General features: G+C 47.5%; 1 protein-coding gene across 1 annotated transcript in view; it reads right to left on the bottom strand.

The window, feature by feature from the left end:
* SLC13A1 (solute carrier family 13 member 1) overlaps positions 1-23,407 on the bottom strand; it is a 94,057-nt gene that overhangs the window by 51,036 nt on the left and 19,614 nt on the right. The gene's annotated exons all lie outside the window — the stretch shown is intronic.

The raw sequence follows: 23,407 nt of genomic DNA, 5'->3' as shown, positions 1-23,407 counted from the left end.
AATATCCCCATGATGTGCAGGAATCGTCTTGCTATGATGAAAGCATAGGACTGGCATCAGCACCCAGGGCCTCCTGGAGGTGCAGCCCCATTATTCTGCCCTCTTCCTGCAGCTGAACTGAGTCACCATTTCCCACAACACGCTCAAGCTCTTAGGAGTTGCCAGGAAATCAAATGGTGGCTAAACCCAGGTACCCAACACTGCTTGGAATACTGTCACTGCAGGCAGGAATGTTCCTGCTCACCACAGCCAAATGACAGAAGAGGAAGAGAGGGACACATTGCTTAAGACCCCCTCAGACCTGGAGCCAGCCTATGAAACTTGACCCGCTAACCCAGGGTTTCCCAAACTTGGGTCTCCAGCTGTTTTTGGACTACAACTCCCATCATCCCTAGCTTCCAGGACCCATAGTCAGGAGTGATGGGAGCTGTAGTCCACAAACAACTGGAGACCCAAGTTTGGAAAACCCTGGGCTAATCTGTGGTCCTCCAGATGTTGTTGTACTCAGCCAGTATGGCCAATGGTCAGAGATGATGAGAGTCATAGTTTAGGGACTCAGACAACACAAACTTGTGGCATGGGCCCCTTCCACACATATACAGTGGTACCTCGGGTTACATATGCTTCAGGTTACATACGCTTCAGGTTACAGACTCCGCTAACCCAGAAATAGTGCTTCAGGTTAAGAACTTTGCTTCAGGATGAGAACAGAAATCGTGCTCTGGTGGCGTGGCAGCAGCAGGAGGCCCCATTAGCTAAAGTGGTGCTTCAGGTTAAGAACAGTTTCAGGTTAAGTTCGGACCTCCGGAACGAATTAAGTACTTAACCCGAGGTGCTACTGTATCACAATCCCATCCCAATGCAGAAATTCTCTGGTGTCATGAAAGGGAACTTTCTGTTCTAATTCTGAAATGACATTTTCGACATTTCTGAAACAATGCCATGGCATGCTCTGAGGGGTTTTTTCCTACCATGCCCAAGAAACACACACATGCACTCTATTGCACTTGACCCAGAAGGCCACAGCCCACTTCGTATTTATGTTTGATCCAGCCTGAAGAAGAGTCTGACAAAGTTTTTGGACTCCTTAATAAGGAGTGGGGAACATTTGGTCCTGCAGATGCTGCTGAACTATAACTCTCATCAGTCCCATGAAGCATGCCCTCTGTACAATTAATTATTATATCGGGTTTCAATCCTTGACAGACTAAAGGCTGCTTCACGCTTTGCAGTTTTTAAATGTGGGAGTCACGTAGATTTGTTGCATATGTATCTTGTTCAACAACTAGAAAAAGAAAAAGAAACTGTACAAACCATCTCTGGCAAGTACCCCAAACTAATGGAGATGCCAGTCAGCTGATTTCAGTTTCCTCATCTTGCTAGTCCACTCTCCCCACCCTCAGTCATACATTGCAGAATCAGTTGTGCTTCAGTCATCAAACTTTGGATCGGCCTGCCAGTTGATCCAGATTTTAATTACCCAGCAAACATGCAACCTCACTGACCCACAACTATTTGCCAACTATAGCCGCTGATGTAATTTTCTTTTGTACTGCTGAACTTCTCATGCTCCTCTGAAGGAAATGTACTGCAGTGTGTACAAAAAGCAGTGGGAAGTGAAAAAGTTAATTAATCTGATTAAGTGCCCATTTCAGCCAGGGTAGCCATTTCCTTGTGCTGCAGTAGTTTGCAGTGACCCAGACAAGTGCGAGGCTAATAGGATTAGCATCTTAACCTGACTAGTCCTGCTCAGGACAGATCGTACGAGTGGTCTTTCAGATGATTTCGGATTTCAACGTAAGAACATAAGTGCCCGGACACTGAGGTCCAGTGCCAAGGGCCTTCTGGCGGTTCCCTCGCTACGAGAAGCCAAGTTACAGGGAACCAGGCAGAGGGCCTTCTCGGTATTGGCGTCCACCCTATGGAACGCCCTCCCACCAGATGTCAAAGAAATAAACAACTACCGGATTTTTAGAAGACATCTGAAGGCAGCCCTGTTTAGGGAAGCTTTTAATGTTTAATAGGTTATTGTATTTTAATATTCCGTTGGAAGCCGCCCAGAGTGGCTGGAGAACCAGCCAGATGGGCGGGGTGTAAATAATAAATTATTGTTATTGTTGTTGTTGTTGTTGTTGTTGTTGTTGTTGTTGTTGTTGTTGTTATCACCTGCTGGATCAGGCCAATGGTCCTTCTAGTCCAGTATCCTGCTCTCACAGTGACTATATGAAACCCACATGCAGGACCTGAGCACAAGAGAACTCTCCCAACAACTGATATTCAGACACATACTGCCAACTCCCGTGATCCCCAGCCAGAAAGGTCATGGGCCAAGGATGTTGCAAGTTTTAGTCTAACAATATTGGGGGTGGACAGGTTCTTTTATCCTGCAGTGTATTAAGGGCTCTGAACGATGCCACAAACATCAACCCAAAGTCCCTTCCTCATGTTGTACCATTCTGGGCGATTCTACGCTCACTGTTTTACACAGTCATGCAGTTCCTTCAGCATGTATCCAAGCCACAATGTTTTCACTGAATATATGGTGGGTCTACACTCATGGTTTTTAACGTTAAGGAGGGGTTAAGGAATGGTTTTGCTAATGTACATGGACACATGACGCCCTACTTTTTACATGCACAATGCGTTATTACCTTGCTTTTTATCGTTTAATGCTTAATAAATTTAATGCTTAATAACTGATATTTTAATGTATTTTTAATCTCCTGTTGGAAGCCGCCCAGAGTGGCTGGGGAAAGTAATACAGTGGTACCTCGGGTTACATACGCTTCAGGTTACGCACTCCGCTAACCCAGAAATAGTGCTTCAGGTTAAGAACTTTGCTTCAGGATAAGAACAGAAATCCTGCTCTGGCGGCGCGGCAGCAGCTGGAGGCCCCATTAGCTAAAGTGGTGCTTCAGGTTAAGAACAGTTTCAGGTTAAGAACGGACCTCTGGAACGAATTAAGTACTTAACCCGAGGTACCACCGTAAATTGTTGTTGTTAATTGTTTTATGCAGCTATACAGTGGTACCTCTGGTTGCGAACGGGATCTGTTCCGGAGCCCCATTTGCATCCTGAAGCAAAGGCAACCCGCATGTGCGCATGTGCAGGTCGCCGCATCTGCGCATGCACATGATGTCATTTTGAGCGTCTGCGCATGCATGAGCAGCGAAACCCGGAAGTAACGCGTTCCTTGGAAACGCTCAACCTGAAGCATATGTAACCCGAGGTATGACTGTAACGGTGAAACACTGCTCATATGTCCCTATGTAGTGTTTTACCTTTCTTTACTGCATTCAAACTCTGACACCCCTCCTATGGTATTCGAGCAGGGAGGGAGGGAGGATTAAAATGTAACACCAGAGGGTGGAGCAGAGCAAACAGCGACCAGCAGCAGGGAAAGAAACAGTGTTTTGGGAAATGGTGTGGCCAGGTATTACTTACCTTTGATGGGAGGGAAAAGGTAAAAAACGTTTTAATTAACCAGTATGCCCTGTGATGTTTTAGAACAACATATCTAATATTAGTCTAATAATGGGAATGACCACTCCCCACATTAAACGGGGGGCGCCCTTTGCATGTTCGTGCGCAGCCCCCTGGACCCTATGCGGCACCATTAGCACAGGCTTCGCTTCGCCTTCCCCAGGTGGGATACCTGGAGGTCTCAGCCAGTTGCCCAATCCCGCCTGGGGAGGCATTGCCAAGGTGATCAGGCCAGGTAGGGGGAGGGACCACCCAGCCCACACTATAGGGGGAGGATCTTACCTGAGTACATTTGACGGGAGGGAAAAGGTAAAAGACGTTTTAATTAACAAGTATGCCCTGTGATGTTTTAGAACAACATATCTAATAATATTCTAGTAATGGGAAATAACGTTAAACAGGTCAGCGTAGATCCAGCCATTGCTGGCAGTATTTAAACGCCATTCCCTCAGTTTTCGTGTGAACCGAAAAACACCTACAGTCACTTTTCATGTTACGCTCTCCCAACCCACAGCTGTAATGAATTTGCTTCCCCAAATTCTCTCTGCAAACCAGGATGTCAAACATTTGCCAGATGTTCTCTGCATCTTCAAACATTTGCAGGATATTCACTGAATATTTCATAGCAATAGCACATCCGATGATATTTCAGTTTGTTGTTTGACTTTGATACTTGACAATATTTAACATCCCCTGATCATATTGTAGCGGGTGAAGCTGGCACTCCAAGTTTTACATGTTTGCTGTAAATCGATCCGCTGCCAACACTTGCGTGGTAGTTTTGTCAATTTATCATCTACCCTTTTTCTGCCGGTGCAGCTAGCACTGAGCCATAAGAACATAGCCAGCAGGGTTAGTTGCCACTGCCTCCCATGAATTTGTCCAATCCTTTCTAAAGTCATCCAGGTTGATAGCCATCACTACTAGTTATATTTGCCTGAATTGGTCACTTGATTCCCAGATCTTTCATCTCTATGGATAAAGGCAAAAGTGTTTAAGATTCCTATCAAAATAAAATTAGTTATTTTATGTGAGAGATATTTAAGGCAGCTCCTCCAAGTGTCCCTACTTTCCAGGGACAGTCCTGGATTTACAGAAGCCGTCCCGGTTTCTGATTTGATCCCGGAATGTCCTGCTTGTCCTTAGAGTGTCCCTATTTTTGTCAGAGAAATGTTGGAGGGTATGGAATAGGGCATCCCTGTTTTCATTGGAGAAATGTCGGAGGGGAGGTCTCTATTTTCATTGGAGAAATACGGGAGGGTATGTCAACATTACTCCAGCACTGAACTTGAGTGGCCTGTGCCAGTCACTATGAGATGAAAGCCAGCGTCATACAAGGCACAACATACCAGGGAGAACCCTCAGTTATGAAGAAGTAGATAAAATTCAAGCCACCATAAGTGGCCAAACACACACACACAAGATAGAAAGTGACTGCCCTTGTAGAACTTTGGCTACCTGAGACCAGAGCAGATTCCGCAGCTCAGAGAATTATGGGAAAATCTTCCTTGCTGCCACCCAACCTCAAACACCCTTACAACATGGGGAGTCCATTCCCTGCTTTGTGAGGTTATCTGAACCTGGGCACTAGGTCAAGCAGATACTCCTGCTCTCTTACTGGCACAGAGGAAACTCTTGGAATCCTTCCTTGTTCAGAGGTACACTGCAACACTTTGTTACATGTCTTACTGGTATCTTCTGATTAATGTGGGTGGTGGTTGTGCCATCGGCAGCAAACATGTCTTTTGCCCAAGGCTTCTGTGGGATCTCTATGCAACATTTTGGCTCTTCCTATATTATCACTCATAGCTGTAACTCATAGCTTTGGCTACCATCAGAATATCTGAAGAAGGTGAAAGAAAAAGCATTTTGCAATGAGAATTTCCAATCTATGTTTTCTTAGTCATGATAATAGATGCATGTGTTTAGTGATTATCTGCATCCCTCCAAAGGAAATATCTCTAGTGTGCTGGTTGAAAAATTATATACTCATGTACATATGTGCATAGAATTACACTAAGAGAAATGGCTTTGCTTAACTAAGTTACTTTGGGAAATCACACTTAATTCAGACATAAAGACAATTTACTATTCCAAGAATGATTAGCAACAAGGCTTGAGCTCAAATAATTCCTTCTTCCTCTTTCCCTTCCTTCATGTTTTTGAGTGCTTAGTTCGCCCCCTAATTTGCCATTTCATCAGAATGCCGGAAACTGTGGTTTGTGCTAACCTTTGGTCACCCTCAAGCTAGGAGTCAAATCAGGATCAAACCATGTTTTGGAATCTGGTTTTGAAGGCAAACTATGGAAAAGTTAGTGGAAAGCATAGTTTGTCACTTTGAACAAAATAGCAGTCTATGGTTTACCAGAAACAAGAACCAAAAGCTTCTAAACTCCTCCCCTTATGTTCAAAGAAATGCAGAATGGAAGGAGGAAGTGTTTGTTCTTGTAACAGTATTTTTTTCCTTGTAACAATTTGTTGCTACATGGTTTGTTGTTGCATTAGTCTCCCAGTGCTAAACCTGTAATGTGCTTCTGGATGTGGGAATGAAAATCACAGCATATCATTCATAGAACATTTCCGTTCCTGGGATAGGCCAACCCAAGCAGCCAACTAGAGCAGAATGTAGGAAAAGAAAGAGATTGTTGCCTTCAAAATATTTTTTTAGAGGATCACAATTCTGTGGCTAGTATAAATTGTCAACAGGTAATGAAAATGTCTACACTAAACTATGCACTTCCCCATCCCCCAGATTATAAAATGGTTTCTAAAGTTAGATTCCTATTAGCCTGGTGATATGAAAAATCTAATGGGCTGTCTGTACCAATTTGAGCTATTGTGCAAACAAGTTGGCACCAAAGAGGGGAAAAATCTTGCTTATGCAAAGCAGAGACTGTAACCTAGATCACACTGCTCTTTTCTCTCTCCAGAGCTGTTTTACTTGCTGTCACAATGAATGAACTCAGCAATGTATTGTGTAACAGGTTTCTCTGTATAATTTTGATATAGCAGCATTAATTTTGGAGTGTCAAAACAGAATAGAAAATGAATGGGTTCCTTTTGCTATGGTTCAGTTCTTGGAAACCTAGAGAGGACTCTTTTATTAGATAGTAATTTGCAATCATGGGGAATGAAAACAAAGAATCTAAAGCAGGGGGTGTACAAAAAGCTTGTGCATGAAGATTTCAGGCATCTGCACTGAAATGCACAAACTTTTAGTGGCCTGGAAGTGCAGTGAAATTGTTCCTGGGTGAGCAGATAGACCTTCAGAGAATTCAGGAGAGATGGATTTGGACTGCAAGCCCTTTTCCTATTTCCAAGATATGAACCTGAGTCTTTTCAAATAAAACTATACAAGCAATGAGAGATACTGATTTTTCTATAGTCCCTGAACTATACACAGGAACTTGCATGCATGTAGCTCTGCTGAGACTTTCAGGCAAATGCTTGGGAGTCATTCCTGAGACATTCCTGGAATAGCATTCCCTATATCTCTGCACAATCTAGCGTTGTGCTTGCACATTAATGAAACTCACATTTGCTCAAGAGTAGCCTTGCACAATGCAGTTTCTCCCTCTGCAGAGATATACACAGAGATAGCTATAGATTCCTGGGCGACACCACAGAACAGACAGGGAATACAGGTTTTCTGGCTGACTTCCTGCTCATCTTCTTGAGCGAGTCATTATTAGGCTCAGCTTCCCCATGCTTTCAGAAGAATTATTTATACAGGTGCCTTGCACAGTTAATTCCACTGAAACGGTGAGGAACCCTATGGTAATAATAGTGATGAGCCAAACTGAAGCCCAGATGCACAAATATATTTTTGCCTTCTACCTTTTGCTCTTAGAAGGTGCAAAGAGCCACATTTCGTAGAATGGAAAACTTGTCTGAGCAAACTGGAATTTTATTGGACTCTCTAAGTGCAGGTCTCCCTGTGAACCTCACCTCTTATAAAGGTTTCCTCATATTCTGTGACTGGTCTGTACTTCTAAGCTGGCAGGATGACCCTAAATCACATGTGGAGGGGAGCAAAGTGCTTTAGCTCGCATTGGTTTATAGCAGTACAGACAGTTCACATCAAACATGGACAGGGTATGTGGACTAGTTCATTTTATATACCTGGAACCCCTATCGTGGCATCCATGAACCCCATGAGACCTTCAGGCACTCCCCTTGGTGGCATCAAGGACCCATGTCTATCTCATGTTTTAAAGTCTGTTCAATTGATTTCATCTTTGACTGTTTGGGGGCATTGGCTGAAACCCTGCAAAAATCCATAGAGGAGTCCCTAAGATGGTTGGATGGCACCTTGTATGTCTCCTTCCATCAGCTCCTGCAGCCAGTCTGGTGCCAAACATATTGGTCTGCTTCCTTTGGACCACATCAGCAAGGTTGGGGGTGGGGTCATGTTCTCTGGACAGCCCAAGACCTCCATACGAATTGCCCAGGCTTGCACTCTGGAGAGGTCACTTTGGTGCTGCTAGCACAGTGGTTTGACTTCATACCTGGAGGCGCACACCAGACAGATGCCAACGACAAGACTGAACTTGCCCGTAAACAGGTATATCAGTTGCGGGAAACCTTTGGCTTTCAAGGTTTCGCTGAACAGCAATTCCCATCAGCCTCAGCAGGCACAGCCAACTGCCAGGGGTGATGGGAGTTGTAGTTTGGCACCACCTGGAGAACCACACCTGAGGTACGTGAATCCATCCCACTGATTTATTGTGAAAGGTTTGGAAAGAAGCTGATCTGCTCATTTTCGTTTTCAACTCACATGAGGCACCAGATTTACATATAAACTAAACAAGCTATAGCTTAGGGCCCCACTCTCTTGGGGGCCCCCAAAAAATTTAAAGGAAAAAAACTGGATGCACTTTGATAAAATACATATTTTGTTATGTGTGAATGGCTTTAGATACCTATTAGGTACATAAATTACCATATAGCATATATTCAACACAAAAAACAGTGATAATTGGTTGTTTACAAGGACAGCTGGACATATAAAGGGCCCCATTATGTTTAGTAGCTTAGGGCCTCATCAAACCTAAATCTGGCCCTGCTCACATGCGTCATAAGCGGTGGTTATGAGCTACAGATAGGTTGTCTCTTCTGCCTATGTTCTAAAAAGATGCAGCCAGAAGATTTAAAACAAACAAACACAGCACATTTCAGGCTGGGTTAAAGTTGGCCAGATGGCAACTGCAGCTAGTTAGCCGCAGCTGGTTTGAATAGTAAATCATCCCACATGCAAAAATATTTGCATGGAGGGGAAGAGGCCCAAACAGATCTGATGAACGTGTTGGAAAGGAATCTTAAATCTTTTGGCTTGGCTTTTGGGGATTCTTAGGCAATAATTCCTGGCATATGTGGCATCCCTCTCAAATCCCCTGAAAATCATCTAGGGCTATGGAAATAATAATAATAGAAGTCTCCCAGCCACCTCTTTCTCCCAGAACAGCTGGCCATAGATAAGTTACCACATGGCAGCTCTGCTGTCTGGGGCAAAAGCCTTAAGAGGTCAGATATGAGCTGTCATAAGACTGGAAAGCCTTTTATGTTCCTCACCCCAACATAATTTGAGCAGGTCATCCATCTGGTGAGGTGAACAGTAATTCTGTGGCCTCTGAAACCACAAAAAAACTTTTCTACCAAGCCTTCTCAATATTGCTGCAGTTTTTTTAAAAAAATCTCTCTTTATACATCTTGGAAAACTGTAGTGATGCATGGAGCAAAATACATGGAAATATCCTCATGTTTGCTGTCTGAGCCTTTCAGAAATGCTGCTCTGATTTTCATTGAGGAAAGTTAACCTCTGCATGAACTGCACCACTTCAGACTGGGTATGTGTGCTCACATCTGGATACTTCTAGATGATAACAAATCCCCTCCATATGTAAGACTAGAGGAAAAGGGTCGTAGCCTAGCCGGACACGGGTGGCACAGTGGTCTAAACCACTGCTCCTCTTGAGCTTGCTGATCAGAAGGTCATGGTTCGAATCCCCATGATGGGGTGAGCTCCGGTTGCTCTGTCCCAGCTCCTGCCAACCTAGCAGTTAGAAAGCACGCCAGTGGAAGTAGATAAATAGGTACCTCTGTGGCAGGAAGGTAAATGGCGTTTCCGTGTGCTCTGGCTTCCATCACGGTGTTCCGTTGCACCAGAAGCAGTTTAGTCCTGCTGGCCACATGACCCGGAAAGCTGTCTGTGGACAAACGCCGGCTCCATTGGCCTGAAAAGCGAGCTGAGTGTCGCAATCCCATAGTAGCCTTTGACCAATCGTCCAGGGGTCCTTTACCTTTACCTTTTTTACCTTATCTGTTAACATTATTGTTCAGGGGTCACATGGAGGGGGCAGCCAAGGCTGAACAGAGAAATCATGGGTGTCAGGGGTTCAGGAGCAGAGGGAACGGATGGCGAGGAATCGGAAGGAGAGGTTAGCGATGATAGCCGTCCGAGATCTCTAAGTCTGTCCAGCGAATCGGAGGATTCACAGAAAGGGGCTCCCGTGGGCAGAGCTGGGGGGTTACCAAGAGGGGCACCCCAGGAAGAAGGGACCAGAGGGGATTCAGAGAGCAGCAGCTGGAAATCCGGACCAGCTACTCCACCAGAGAGCAGCAGGGGGGAGGAGTTCCAGGCACCAGCGACAGGCAGCTCTCCGGCAGCAGCCACGCCTGCGTCAGAGAGCGAGGAAACGGTAGAGAGGAGGGTCGGAGACAGCGCGCGCGCGCCAAGTTCAAATGTACCAGAGGGAGGCGCAATGAGCAGCCCGGAAAGGGAGCCAGGTCCTAAAGCCCGCCGAAGGGAGGGGGAGGAATCCGAAGGGTCCGCATCCGAGGCATCCAGGAAGGAAGGAACCCCGGGGGGTGGTAGGACCCAGAGGCGAAAGGAGAGACGCAAAAGGTGGAGCAAGGCTAGGGCCTTGAACTGGTGTACAGGAGGCGGAGATTCAGATGGGACTTCGCCGATCTAGGGAATAGACGTAGAGACGCACGCTAAGATGTGGAAATGGAAACTATACTTCAATAAAGACTTTATTCCGTTCTACCGGCTAGCGTTGGTCCTTTGTGAGCCGGGACCTAGAGGCAGTCTCTGACAGTAAGTCCCATCTCCCAGAAGTTTTCATCAGTTCTCTTTGACTCAAGCGGCGTGTGGGGAGCGAAGCAGGGAGGAAAGAGGACTGGTGCCTTTGGAGCTCACAAAAGTCAAGCGACATGTCTACTGAAGAGCAAATTGCTTCCCTGCGAGAAGCGGTAACGCAGCTCAGCGCAGAGATAATCGCCTCCAGGAAAAGAGAGGATGAAGCGGCTGCTGCATGCCGAGATCTCCAAGCCAGGTTGGAAGTGCTTACTAAGCAGGCACAAACGGGTTCCAGATCCGAGGGAATCGGGTTGGGAAGGACTGGAGGCAGCATTGTATCTCACTTTGATGGGAATTTGCAGCAGTACCCCAATTTCCGAGCAGACGTGCAGTTTGCGCTGAAACTGCTGGAGAAAGAGTTTAGAGATGAGCAAGAAAAAGTGGGGTTTATCTTGTCTCATTTGCATGGAGAAGCGAAAGCATGTCTGCGCAATCTGTGGAGAGATATGGACCCAGCGCTCCAGAGTTCAGCTGCATTCATTAAAGCGATGGATTCTTGCTTTCTATCGAAAATAGACATTGACATTGCCCGTAAGGACATATTTGAGCTGAGACAAGGGAAAGCCAGCGTGAGGCAGTATCACTCCCGCTTTTTTGCATTGGTCAATGCCTTGGGGTGGGACAAGGATTCCCCCCCCGTTAGAGATCTTTATTGGGAAGGATTGAACCCCCAAATCAAGGATGAGATAGCGCGGGGGGAGAGACCCAAAAGCACCCAGGAAGTGGTGGACAGATCGCTTGCAGTAGGGGTGAGGCTGGAGGACCGCCCTTGGGACAGAGGAGAAGGGCGTTGGGGACGTACACCAGCCAGAGTGCCCTCCCTCTTGCCCAGGGATGTCGCGCGTGCGCAATCAACGCCTCCGCAAGCAGGGGGGGAGGAGCCGATGGAGATCGGCGGTGCTAGAGCTCATTCAGCCACCAGAGCCTTAACACCGGGAGCAGTCAAAACAAAGCAGCCTAGAGGGAACAGGAAGTGTTACATCTGTGACAGTTCGAAGCACATGGCGAAAGAGTGTCCCCAGAGGCTCCACAAGCACACTGCAGCTTCAATGACAGTAATGGGAGCAACTCAGCAAAGTGAACCACGGCAGGGAAACGGAAGCACTGGGGGCCAGCCAGGCGAGTCAGTGAAGAAGTCCCCAGAGATTTTGAAGCCCACGGATCCCCTCCCGCCCAAACCAGTGGTGCAGCTCACCGCATCGCTCCAGCTGCCCAGTGGTCTCACTTTAGAAGTGCCGATTACGATTGACTCTGGCAGTAATGCGGACTTTATCGCACTGGAATTCCTTCAACAACACAACATAGCGCTACTGCCAGCCACACTGCCCCTGAACGTGGTCACAGTGGATGGCAGGGAACTGCTAGGGGGGCAGGTGGTGCAGCAGACACCACCTATGGTGATGCAAATTGGGAATCACCGAGAAGTCATCAGCTTCAACGTCACCCAATTGTCGGACACGCCCATAGTGTTGGGCATGAGTTGGCTGGATAGGCACAGCCCGGCATTAGCGTGGTACCAGCGGCAATTGACCTTCTGCTCTTCCTACTGCGCAGCGCACTGCATCCAGACCTGCCAGGAAGGAGAGGGGCGAGAGGATGCACCGCAGCTACACCTAGGCATGGTGCAAGCGGTGCCCAACAAGTACAAGGAGTTTTTGGAGGTCTTCTGCGAGAAGGAGGCGGACAAACTGCCCCCCCACAGACCCTATGACTGCAAGATTGATCTCCTGCCGGGGGCAACGCTGCCAACAGGGAAACTGTATTCCATGTCTGAGGACGAACTGCAGGAACTTAGGGAGTTCATAGACCACAATTTGAAGCGCGGGTTCATTCGGGAGTCGAAAGCTGTAGGGGGCAGTCCAGTATTCTTTGTGAAGAAGCGAGACACGCCCCAGAAGAGGCTTGTAGTTGACTTTCGAATTTTGAACTCGAAAACCAAGCCCTCGTCCTTCCCCATGCCCAAAATAGACGACCTGCTCGCGACGGTAAGGAAAGGACGCGTTTTCACCAAGTTGGATCTGCGAGGCGCGTACAACCTGATTCGTGTGCGGGAGGGCGACGAGTGGAAGACGGCCATGTTCACACCACTGGGCACCTACGAATACAGAGTTATGCCCTTCGGATTACAAAATGGCTCTCACTGTTTTCAAGCCTTTATGCATCACGTGTTGGCGGGACTCCTTTACAAGAAATGCGTATGCTTCCTGGACGACATCCTGATATTTTCTGAGTCGCGAGAAGCGCACGAGAGGGATGTCAGGGAAGTTCTGCGGAGACTAAAGGAGCACAGGCTGTACGCCAAGCTGGAGAAGTGCCAGTTCGACGTGACGGAGGTGGATTTCCTGGGCTATAAACTGTCGGACAAGGGGCTCGCCATGGACAGCGCCAAGGTTCGCTCAGTATTGGACTGGAAAAGCCCGCGCAATAGGAAGGAAGTCCAGCGGTTTGTCGGCTTTGCCAACTTTTATCGCAAGTTCATCAAGGGGTTCGCTATGCAAACGGCGGCCATCACTGACACGCTCAGCTCCAAGAAGAAGAAGTTTATCTGGACGGAGGAAGCGGAGCAGTCCTTTCAGAAACTCAAGCGTCTCTTCGCTTCCGAGGAGCAGCTGCTGCATGTGAATCCCAGCAGACCGATGAGGGTGGAGACGGACGCCTCAGACAGAGCCGTGGGAGCTGTACTGTTGCAACAAGACCAGCAGGGGGACTGGAGGCCGTGCGCCTTCTACTCAAGGAAGCTCAGCAAGTCGGAGCAGAATTACACCATCTGGGACAGGGAGTTGCTAGCCATCCATGCAGCGTTCAAAGCGTGGCGGCACTTCCTTATCGGAGCCAGACACACAGTGCAGGTACGCACGGACCACAAGAATCTAGAGTACTGGCGCACGGCGAGGTTCCTGAATCAGAGGCACATTAGATGGGCAGAGTTCTTCGCGGACTTCGACTTCAAGATAGAGTACATCCCGGGTGACAACAACATCATGGCGGATGCCTTGTCCAGAAAGCCGCAATACCTCGAGGAGGAGGCACCGTCGGCAGCCAAGCACATTTTCGCACCGGAAGCGTGGGCTTGCGCCTCGGCGACCGTGGATCTGGACGCCGTACGTCGAGCGTTGCAGGAGGACCCCTTCGCGCTAGCCAAGATGGAGGAGGTGCACAAGGGCACGGTGAAGGACGACGAGTTCCAGATCAGAGACGGTTTGCTCATCCGCAAGGGAGCACTCTACGTGCCGGGGAATGACCTCCGCGCAAGGGTGCTGCAGCAGCTACACGACGCCCCCACTGCCGGGCACTTTGGCAGAGAAAAGACTGTAGAACTAGTGACCAGAGACTTTTGGTGGCCCAAGATGCGGGGGGAAGTAGCGGATTACGTCTCGAGATGCGACACCTGCCAAAGGGCCAAGTCAGTGCACAAACCGCCGGCGGGATTGCTGGAACCGTTGCAGACGCCGTCTGAGCCGTGGGAACGGGTGGCCCTGGACTTTGTCACGGATCTGCCCAGTTCGAGGGGAAAGACGGCAGTGCTTGTGGTGGTGGACATGTTTACCAAGATGGCACACTTCATTCCGTGTGCGAAGGTGGCCACGGCAGAACAGACCGCCAAACTGTTCATAGACCACGTGTTTAAGGTCCACGGTCTGCCACGATCTATTCTATCCGACCGGGGGCGGCAGTTCATCTCGAACTTCTGGCAAAAGTTGATGGGCATCCTGAACGTCAAGATCAATCTAGCGTCGGCGAGACACCCGCAGACCAACGGACAAGCGGAGAGGGTCAACGCCATCATGCAGCAGTACCTGAGATGCTACGCCAATCAGCAGCCTAACACGTGGGTGGACTACCTGCCCCTCGCAGAGTTCGCTTACAACAATACGAAGCACGTGTCGACGGGGGTGACGCCGTTCTTCGCCAACAACGGGAGGCATCCCAGAACCTTCCCAGGTTTAGAGAGAGTGGGGGAGGGGGAGCCGCAGGCAGCGGAAGAATTAGCGTCAGAGTTGCAGGAAGTCCACGAACAGCTTAGGAGGCAGTTGGAACTGGCAAAGCACGCATACAAACTGCAGGCTGACAGACACAGGAGAGTAGGGGAAGACATACAGGTGGGAGACTGGGTTTGGTTAGCAGCGCAAGCAGTGCCGACCAGATCGTTGGCCAAGAAGAAGCTAGGGCATAAGCAGCTAGGGCCTTACCAAGTCCAGGCACAGGTCAATCCAGTGGCCTTCCGGTTAGCGCTTCCGGAGGGTTCCAGAATGCATCCGGTCTTCCATAGATCGGTGCTCACGCCCTACAAAGCACCGCATAGATTTCACGAGCCAGGCACAGCACCAGATCCGCCCAGAGAAGGACCCAGGGAAAGGGGGTCGCCAAGAGGGGAGCGCATCAACGAAGCCACAGAGATTTTAGACTCGAGATGGGGGGAAGAGGGAGTAGAATACCTTCTTGCCAGAGAGGATACCCCGGCCAGCGCCAACAGTTGGGTGCCGGGCTATGCCTTGGACGAGCCTCTTCTCAAGGAAGAGTTCCATGCCATTTTCCCACACAGGCCCATGCCAGCCGAGTATTTCGATGACTGGCTCTTCACACCCACACTTTCAGGCAGCACGTTCCAGGGGTTCGACTCGGACGAGGAGACGGCACCACACATACGCTCTCCGGAAGGTTCACCCTCGGGTTCTGCCTCAGACCGCTCCTATTGGTGGGATAATCAACCAGAGGAGCAGTGGCGCAGGAAGTGGCTGGGGGGTCCCTGGCAGGCATCACCCTCAGAGGGGAACGGGGGAGAGATGGACATGGACGTGTTGGGGGAGGACGTGGGATTTGAACACGAAGGCAGGGAGATGGAAGCAGAGGAGATCGACGTCGACGAGCGCACGGAGGACGAGCCAGACCTGCCCGATGTAATGTACGACACGAGGGAAGAACTGTATCCGGCACTCACCCCTGCCACGACGGAGCACCCAGAACCCACACCGGAAGGAGGGGAGGGGGGAAGGGGGGGCTTCGAGGGGGGGATGGATGTCAGGGGTTCAGGAGCAGAGGGAACGGATGGCGAGGAATCGGAAGGAGAGGTTAGCGATGATAGCCGTCCGAGATCTCTAAGTCTGTCCAGCGAATCGGAGGATTCACAGAAAGGGGCTCCCGTGGGCAGAGCTGGGGGGTTACCAAGAGGGGCACCCCAGGAAGAAGGGACCAGAGGGGATTCAGAGAGCAGCAGCTGGAAATCCGGACCAGCTACTCCACCAGAGAGCAGCAGGGGGGAGGAGTTCCAGGCACCAGCGACAGGCAGCTCTCCGGCAGCAGCCACGCCTGCGTCAGAGAGCGAGGAAACGGTAGAGAGGAGGGTCGGAGACAGCGCGCGCGCGCCAAGTTCAAATGTACCAGAGGGAGGCGCAATGAGCAGCCCGGAAAGGGAGCCAGGTCCTAAAGCCCGCCGAAGGGAGGGGGAGGAATCCGAAGGGTCCGCATCCGAGGCATCCAGGAAGGAAGGAACCCCGGGGGGTGGTAGGACCCAGAGGCGAAAGGAGAGACGCAAAAGGTGGAGCAAGGCTAGGGCCTTGAACTGGTGTACAGGAGGCGGAGATTCAGATGGGACTTCGCCGATCTAGGGAATAGACGTAGAGACGCACGCTAAGATGTGGAAATGGAAACTATACTTCAATAAAGACTTTATTCCGTTCTACCGGCTAGCGTTGGTCCTTTGTGAGCCGGGACCTAGAGGCAGTCTCTGACAATGGGAGTATTTATTTATTTATTCATTTCAACAAACTTTGAAGTGCAAGTAGATAAATAGGTACCACTGCAGCAGGAAGGTGAATGGCTGCTCTGGTTCCATTGCGCCAGAAGCGGCTTAGTCATGCTGGCCACACGACCCAGAAAAACTGTCTGCGGACAAAACGCTGGCTCCCTCGGCCTATAAAGCGAGATGAGCGCACAACCCCAGAGTCGTCTGCGACTGGACTTAACTGTCAGGAGTCCTTTACCTTTACATATTAAGTTTATACATACAGGGAGAATTCAGTCAGTGTGACACATTCTGAGCTATTTCTGACAAAATAGTCCTTGCAAAATCAATACCAAAATGCTTAAAGTGGGACAATGCTTCCCGCCCCTCAAAGCGAGACTAACTCCTAGGTCACATTCACACCATACATTTAAGACACTATGATAGCGTTTTAAACAATCATGGCTTCCCCCAAAGAATTCTGGGAGCTGTAGTTTGTTAAAGGTGCTGAGAGTCGTTCGGAGACCCCACTATTCCACTCACAGGGTGACAGTCCCCCCTTGTTCCTCAGGCAGAGGTATTGACTGTTAAACTGGAAATTGTAGCTCTGTAATTCTCAATTTCTTTTGGGAATTATAGGGACAGAGCTACCTAAATTGTATGGAAACTTATTCATGTATGCTACTACAGCAGCAAGAATGTTACTTGCCCCAAAATGGAAAGAAGCAGAAGTCCCAGCAAAGGAAGAATGGATACAAAAACTGATGCAATATGAAGAAATGGCAAAACTTACCAGAAGAATAAGAAATCAAGATAGGAAACTTTTTATAAAAGAATGGAAATGGCTTATTGAATATTTACAGATAAACTGTAAACAGATAAAAACATTGGCAGGATTATTGTAATAGCCTGCAGTTTCATAAGAGTATATATTTTAAGAAGATGAATAAATGAGCAAATTAGGTTAATTTGGATATGCAGAAGATATTAAATATAAATTTAAGGAACCTCAGAAAAAGGAGGAAGTCAAGTTTTGAAATGTCAAAATGATTGTAAAATTAATGAAATGTATAAAATGAGTGAATGTATAAACAAACCAGAACTCACAGAATTATTGGGGTGGAGAACCATAACTGTTTAAAGTGGTATCATAGCACTTTAAGTGTTTGTTGAGAATGTGACCAAAGCCTCTTCTGAACCCCAGTTCCCTCATATCTAAAGTGCTAATGAATGCCAATTCTGTGGCTTCATTCTGGAGCTCTCCTTTTAGATGCTGTTGTTGAATGATGGTGATGTCAAGGCTGGCAGCAAAATTCCATGTCACAGTTTTCTGAATATTATCTTTTTTAAAAATGTCTGGCCTGCGTACATTCATATTAGGATCGTGCATAAAGCCTGCCCTGTTGATCAACATAGACAGAGTAGACGGGTATTTCTGACAGATGATGGAGTATCACACTGACAGATGTGGAACTGAATGAGCCTTGATGGTATAGCTGAAGTTATCCAGTCTGGTTCTGTTTGGGGAGATGTGAGGACAAAGTTGCTACAGGGACTTGTTGCCAGTTTGTGCCTTGCTTTGCTAGTTTCCCAATCAAATCAGGCCATGAGAAAGAATGAGCTGAGCATGGACTCTGAGGGTAAGTTATTCATTTCCTGGTGAACATTTCCTTACCCCTACGATTATGATTTGTGGACTCCCACTTAATTTTATTCTGATTTTAAATGTGATTTAGAACTGTATTTTAACCAATTGTTTGATTTTGTGTTTTTAATGTACAGTGGTACCTCGGGTTACATACGCTTCAGGTTACATACACTTCAGGTTGCATACGCTTCAGGTTACAGACTCTGCTAACCCAGAAATATTACCTCAGGTTAAGAACTTCGCTTCAGGATGAGAACAGAAATCGTGCTCCGGCGGCATGGCAGCAGCAGGAGGCCCCATTAGCTAAAGTGGTGCTTCAGGTTAAGAACAGTTTCAGGTTAAGAACGGACCTCTGGAACGAATTAAGCACTTAACCTGAGGTACCACTGTACTGTATATTTGGTGTTAGCCACCCTGAGCCTGGTTTTGGCCAGGGAGGGTGGGCAACAAATAAAAGTCAAATTATTATTATTATTATTATTATTATTATTATTGAATCATAAAATCGTAGAGTTGGAAGGGACCCAAGAGTCATCTAGTCCAACGCGCTGTAATGCAGGAATCTCAGCTAACCCATCTATGGCAGATGGCCATCAAACTTCATTAGATGCACCTATGCTATGGATGGGGGAGATATATGGTTCCATTCAGAATTTAATGCAAACCTACCTGTTTCTCACTTTCAGAAGTAATGTGCAAGATGAAGTACAGCTATTCTTTGAAATTTGCACTCTGAATTTGGTGTTTGCAGTTCTCCAACCCAATCAAATGCATATAGTCATGAAAAACAACACCTAAAACGCATTGTGCTAGGGAAATTACTTGCAAAAATGTGTACACCAGGCAAAATTGCATTAACTAACGTGTATATTGGCCCACCACCCACTGCAAATTGCAAAAGGCAGATCAAAGCCTATTTATGTATGCAACGACTGCGGCAAGAAATTTATTAGCCCCAAAGTGGAAATTACAAGAGTTACCAACGTTGGAGGAGTGGCATACGAAGATGATGGATTATGCGGAACTGGCAAAACTGACCTGCAAGATCTGAAACCAGGAAGAATCAAAATTCTAAAGAGACTGGAGTAAATTCATTGACTACATAAGTAATAACTGTAGGAGTTTGAAGACATTAGCAGGACTGAAATAAATCTTACGACATGGATTTGTGGAAAGGAGAGGAAACTGTGAGATGTAGATTGAAAAAGAAAGCCTGTGGCCGGGTGGGAGGGAAGTCATTGCTCAGCAGACCTGTGGAAAATGAGCTGTGTAGATGAATATGGAAATTTATTGTTTGTTGTTTAAAGTGAAAATTTAATAAAAATGTATTTAAAAAACAACAACTAACGTGTATATTGGGGAAAATGTGCACTAAAATCTGGCAGATTTCCATGAGAATGTAAATTTCCCTTCCCCAAGACTGATGCAGAAATGTGAGGAACTTAATGTAAGGCTAGAACAAAATGAGAAACTGGGAGAAACTATCTTTTCACGTTCATGTGCTTGGTTTAAATCAATGCTTTAAAAACCTTGGCTGATGTGAGCTGGCAGGGCTTATGAACTGGCAGCTTCTCCACCAAGCAATCTTCACCCCTCCATAGGATCACTTCGTTAATTCTAATAAAGCTAGAGAGACTACAGTGTGATGTGTTAATGGCCCTGGCAGATATATACTGCCATTAAAAGGGGCCTTAGTGGCCAAAATAATCCACGTGTGTCCTCCTCTATTCCATAACAATAAAGATAACTGCACCTCAAGGAACTCTCAGCATGATTCATTGCTGGGAATCGCCAGCAACCTTAATATATATATTTTCCCCAGAAATGGGTTTTACATTAAGGACTGCATCTGCAGTAGGAATGGCAAGATTTCACAGATCCAGGAAGTGAGAGCAAGCGTATCTTGCCAACATCTCTCTGAAAAGATCAATGTCAAAAGATACGTGCACATCTGAGAGGGAGCTTTGCTTAGCAAGACTAACCTTTGGAACTATTTGTGAATATATTTGCATGCTCTTTTATCGACAAATTTCACACCCTCCAACATTCCAAAGTTGAAAATAGGGACATTTCTGTCCTCCCCAACTGACCTTCTCAACCCTGCATTTACTGCCCCCCACCTCCTGCAGAACATTTCCTGTCAGGGACACAGCACCCTTCACTCTTCTGAGAAAACCTCATAATCCCGATTATATTTTAATAATATAATTTTTATTATGTATACCCTTCCCATCTGGGCATAGCTGTCAACGTTTCCCTTTTTTTAAGGGAAATTCCTTTATTCCGAATAGGATTCCTCACAAGAAAAGGGAAAGGTTGACAGTTACAATCTGGGCAGCTCCCAAAAAAACACTAAACACAGAATAAAACTTCAAACATTAAAAGCTGCCTTCAGATGTCTTCTAAAGGCAAATAGTTGTTTGTTTCCTTGACATCTGACAGGAGGGCGTTCCACAGGGCAGACGCCACTACCGAGAAGGCCCTCTGCCTGGTTCCCTGTAACCTCACATCTCGCAGTGAGGAAACCACCAGAAGGCCCTCGGATCTGGACCCCGGTGTCTGGGGCTGAACATTGGGTGTGGAGACGCTCCTTCAGGTATACTGGGCTGAGGCCATTTAGGGTTCTAAAGGTCAGCACCAACACTTTGAATTGTGCTCCGAAATGTACTGGGAGCCTATGTAGGTCTTTAAGGACCGGTTTGGTCAAATTATAAAAAGAAAAATGCACACCAATGAATATATTTTAGAAAGGGGCAAGATTAGACATGGACTCACCAAACATTTTTAAAATAAATTATCAAGATTCCTCATGCTCCACTCTGCTCCCCCTTTGTCCCTGGCCAGAGTGACCCTGCCCTCTGCCTGCCCCTCAGAGCTGGTGCATCACATGGGGCTGTGGCAGCAGCCTTGTCTCCTCCTTGCCTGTGTGGTGTAGTGGTTAAGAGCGGTGGACTCGTAATCTGGTGAACCGGGTTCGCTTCCCCGCTCCTCCACATGCAGCTGCTGGGTGACCTTGGGCTAGTCACACTTCTCTGAAGTCTCTCAGCCCCACTCACCTCACAGAGTGTTTGTTGTGGGGGAGGAAGGGAAAGGAGATTGGTAGCCGCTTAGGGTAGTGATAAAGCGGGATATCAAATCCAAACTCTTCTTGCCTGTTCTCCAGAGGCTGGCATGAACTGCCCAAGGTTGTGGGGAGGCAGCAGCAGCAACCATGCAGAGGCAACAGGATGCTCCCTCACCGCCACCGTTCAGAATAAGCACCAGCTCATCGTCTTCTCTAATTGTGGCAGGAGTGGCACTGGCAGGGGAAATAAGGACATTCTGGGATCAAATCAGAAGCTGGGATGGCTTGCGTAATTCCGGGACTGTCCCTGGAAAATCAGGACACTTAGAGTGTACAAAATTTCAGATTATCAACTTATGTAGTGAGTGCTGGTCTTGAGGAATTCTCCAGACAGACCTGCCCTGATCTGCTTTCCTGTAATATTCGTTTAGCAGAGAGAGGTTGGTAGGCGAGCTGGACCTCATCAGAGGGTAGCAAAAAGGCACAAGAGCTGACTGTTTGTTTTTCAGATGGCCATCACGATTAGGCTGTTTTGTTCTGCAAGGTCTTAAAGTGAGATATAGCACTGATCAGCTTGTCACCCATTTCCAGAATGGCACACATTCCTACACTAGATGTTCCCCAGGTGTAGCAATGCAGAGGCCAAACAATAAATCCAGTTGGTTTTCGACTTTTACAAACGGCCAAAATCGTTCTGCATTTCTCATTCCCGAGTCCTCGCCTGCAATTTTCGCAACAGATGTGGATCAAATGGAGATGTAAAAGTTTTAAGCTTCCACATGGCAAAAGTGTCCCTGCCTAAAGTGTGATTTGAATTTTGAAGAAAACAAACGCTCGGCAACAGGGACAAAAAAATCTGCGAGAGATGTTAACGCATCCTGTTTATTCCAGGACTTGTTTGCTCAAAAAATGCTATGCTGCAGAAGCTAGACTTTACATCTTGTTTTCTGTTTTATTACTGCAGGTCCCCTTCTTCTCCAAAACCCATGAAAGTGCAGAGAGGAATGTTTGCCACACTTAGATGAACTTTAAACAAGCTTTACGGCCAAAGAGCCGCCTCTGGCAGTGGTCAAATTACTTTTTAACACCCAACACACCAGACAGCCTCCCCTGACAATGTCTGCTCCAACAGTCAAACCACATCTTCCCAGCAATAGATGCAATAGACTTACTGGGGGTGAGGGGAGGGTTGTGAAATAGCTGCTCTGTTTCACAGCATAAATGCTGCTTAAGTGCTGCAGTGCAAAGGTGACGCCAAAGCAGAATACGGCCAATAATACCTCAGCCTGCATACTGGCAGATCACCCCATAGACTAATCAAGACCAACCTGAATCTACCTACAGGGGTCGCCAACCATTTGGGACCAGTTGGCACAGCTGGAATTTTGAAGAAAATCACCATGGGCACCCATAGGAGCCAACTCCTAGGGGCCGAGGACCCTTTGTCCGTCCACCCCAATAAAATATTTGAGAGGGCTCCTATCAAGTAGTGGGTTGACAAAGCACACAGAGATTTCTCCAAGTAGTTCTTTATAAGTAAGCTGGAACTGAACTGAACTGAACAGCTCAGCCAGCCTGCTTTTATAGGCAGCCAGCTGTCAACATTGTAACAACAACACCCCAGGGTTTCCCGCCTAAATTAACTGACGTGAACCTGAGTGAAAACTATATACACAATACCCCTGGTGGCCAGGGTGAGCACTTCAATACATAACGCCCCCCCCCCCCGCCAGTTGATGGCCATTGCCATTCAATAGGTGTGTGCATGCCACATTATGCAGGGCAACATTTATCTGTCCCCCCCCCCCATTTTTATTCAAGTTGGCACCCCTGTGGGTGCCAGTCACAAAATGGCTGCCATGGAGTGTGTGTTGCATAACACAAAATGGCTGCCACATTGGGGGAATGGCTGCCACAGCAGGGAAAGAGACAGGACCACAAAATAGTGTGGGCATTCCTCCCACCTCATCCATCACGGGGGGGGGGAGCATCATCTGCCATGTTTTAAGGGTCATAATTCAATGTATGAGAGGCTGAGTCTGGTCAAACAGAAACCAAGCAGGAAGAGAAAGCAGGCTCTCGTGGAGTTTTGAGGGGATCGTTTCTTTTGTGGGTGCTGTTGGAGGTACTGGCAAACCTTGCCCTATAAAATCCAATCATCTAAGTTTGCTACTCCCCTCAGTCTCTTCAGGAGATGCTGCTGATCAGGCTTGGCTCTCTTTCCACCTGTGCTGGAATCAGGTTTTTGGTGTGGCCTGTCTCCGAGGCCTGACAAAAAATAACACAGTGGTACCTGGGGTTAAGAACTTAATTCGTTCTGGAGGTCCCTTCTTAACCTGAAACTGCTCT

The sequence above is a fragment of the Podarcis filfolensis genome (genome assembly GCF_964270895.1).
Source record: "Podarcis filfolensis genome assembly, chromosome: 10".
Lineage (NCBI taxonomy): Eukaryota > Metazoa > Chordata > Lepidosauria > Squamata > Lacertidae > Podarcis > Podarcis filfolensis.
Note: the sequence above shows the minus strand (reverse complement) of the source record. Positions and strands in the feature narration are given on the sequence as shown.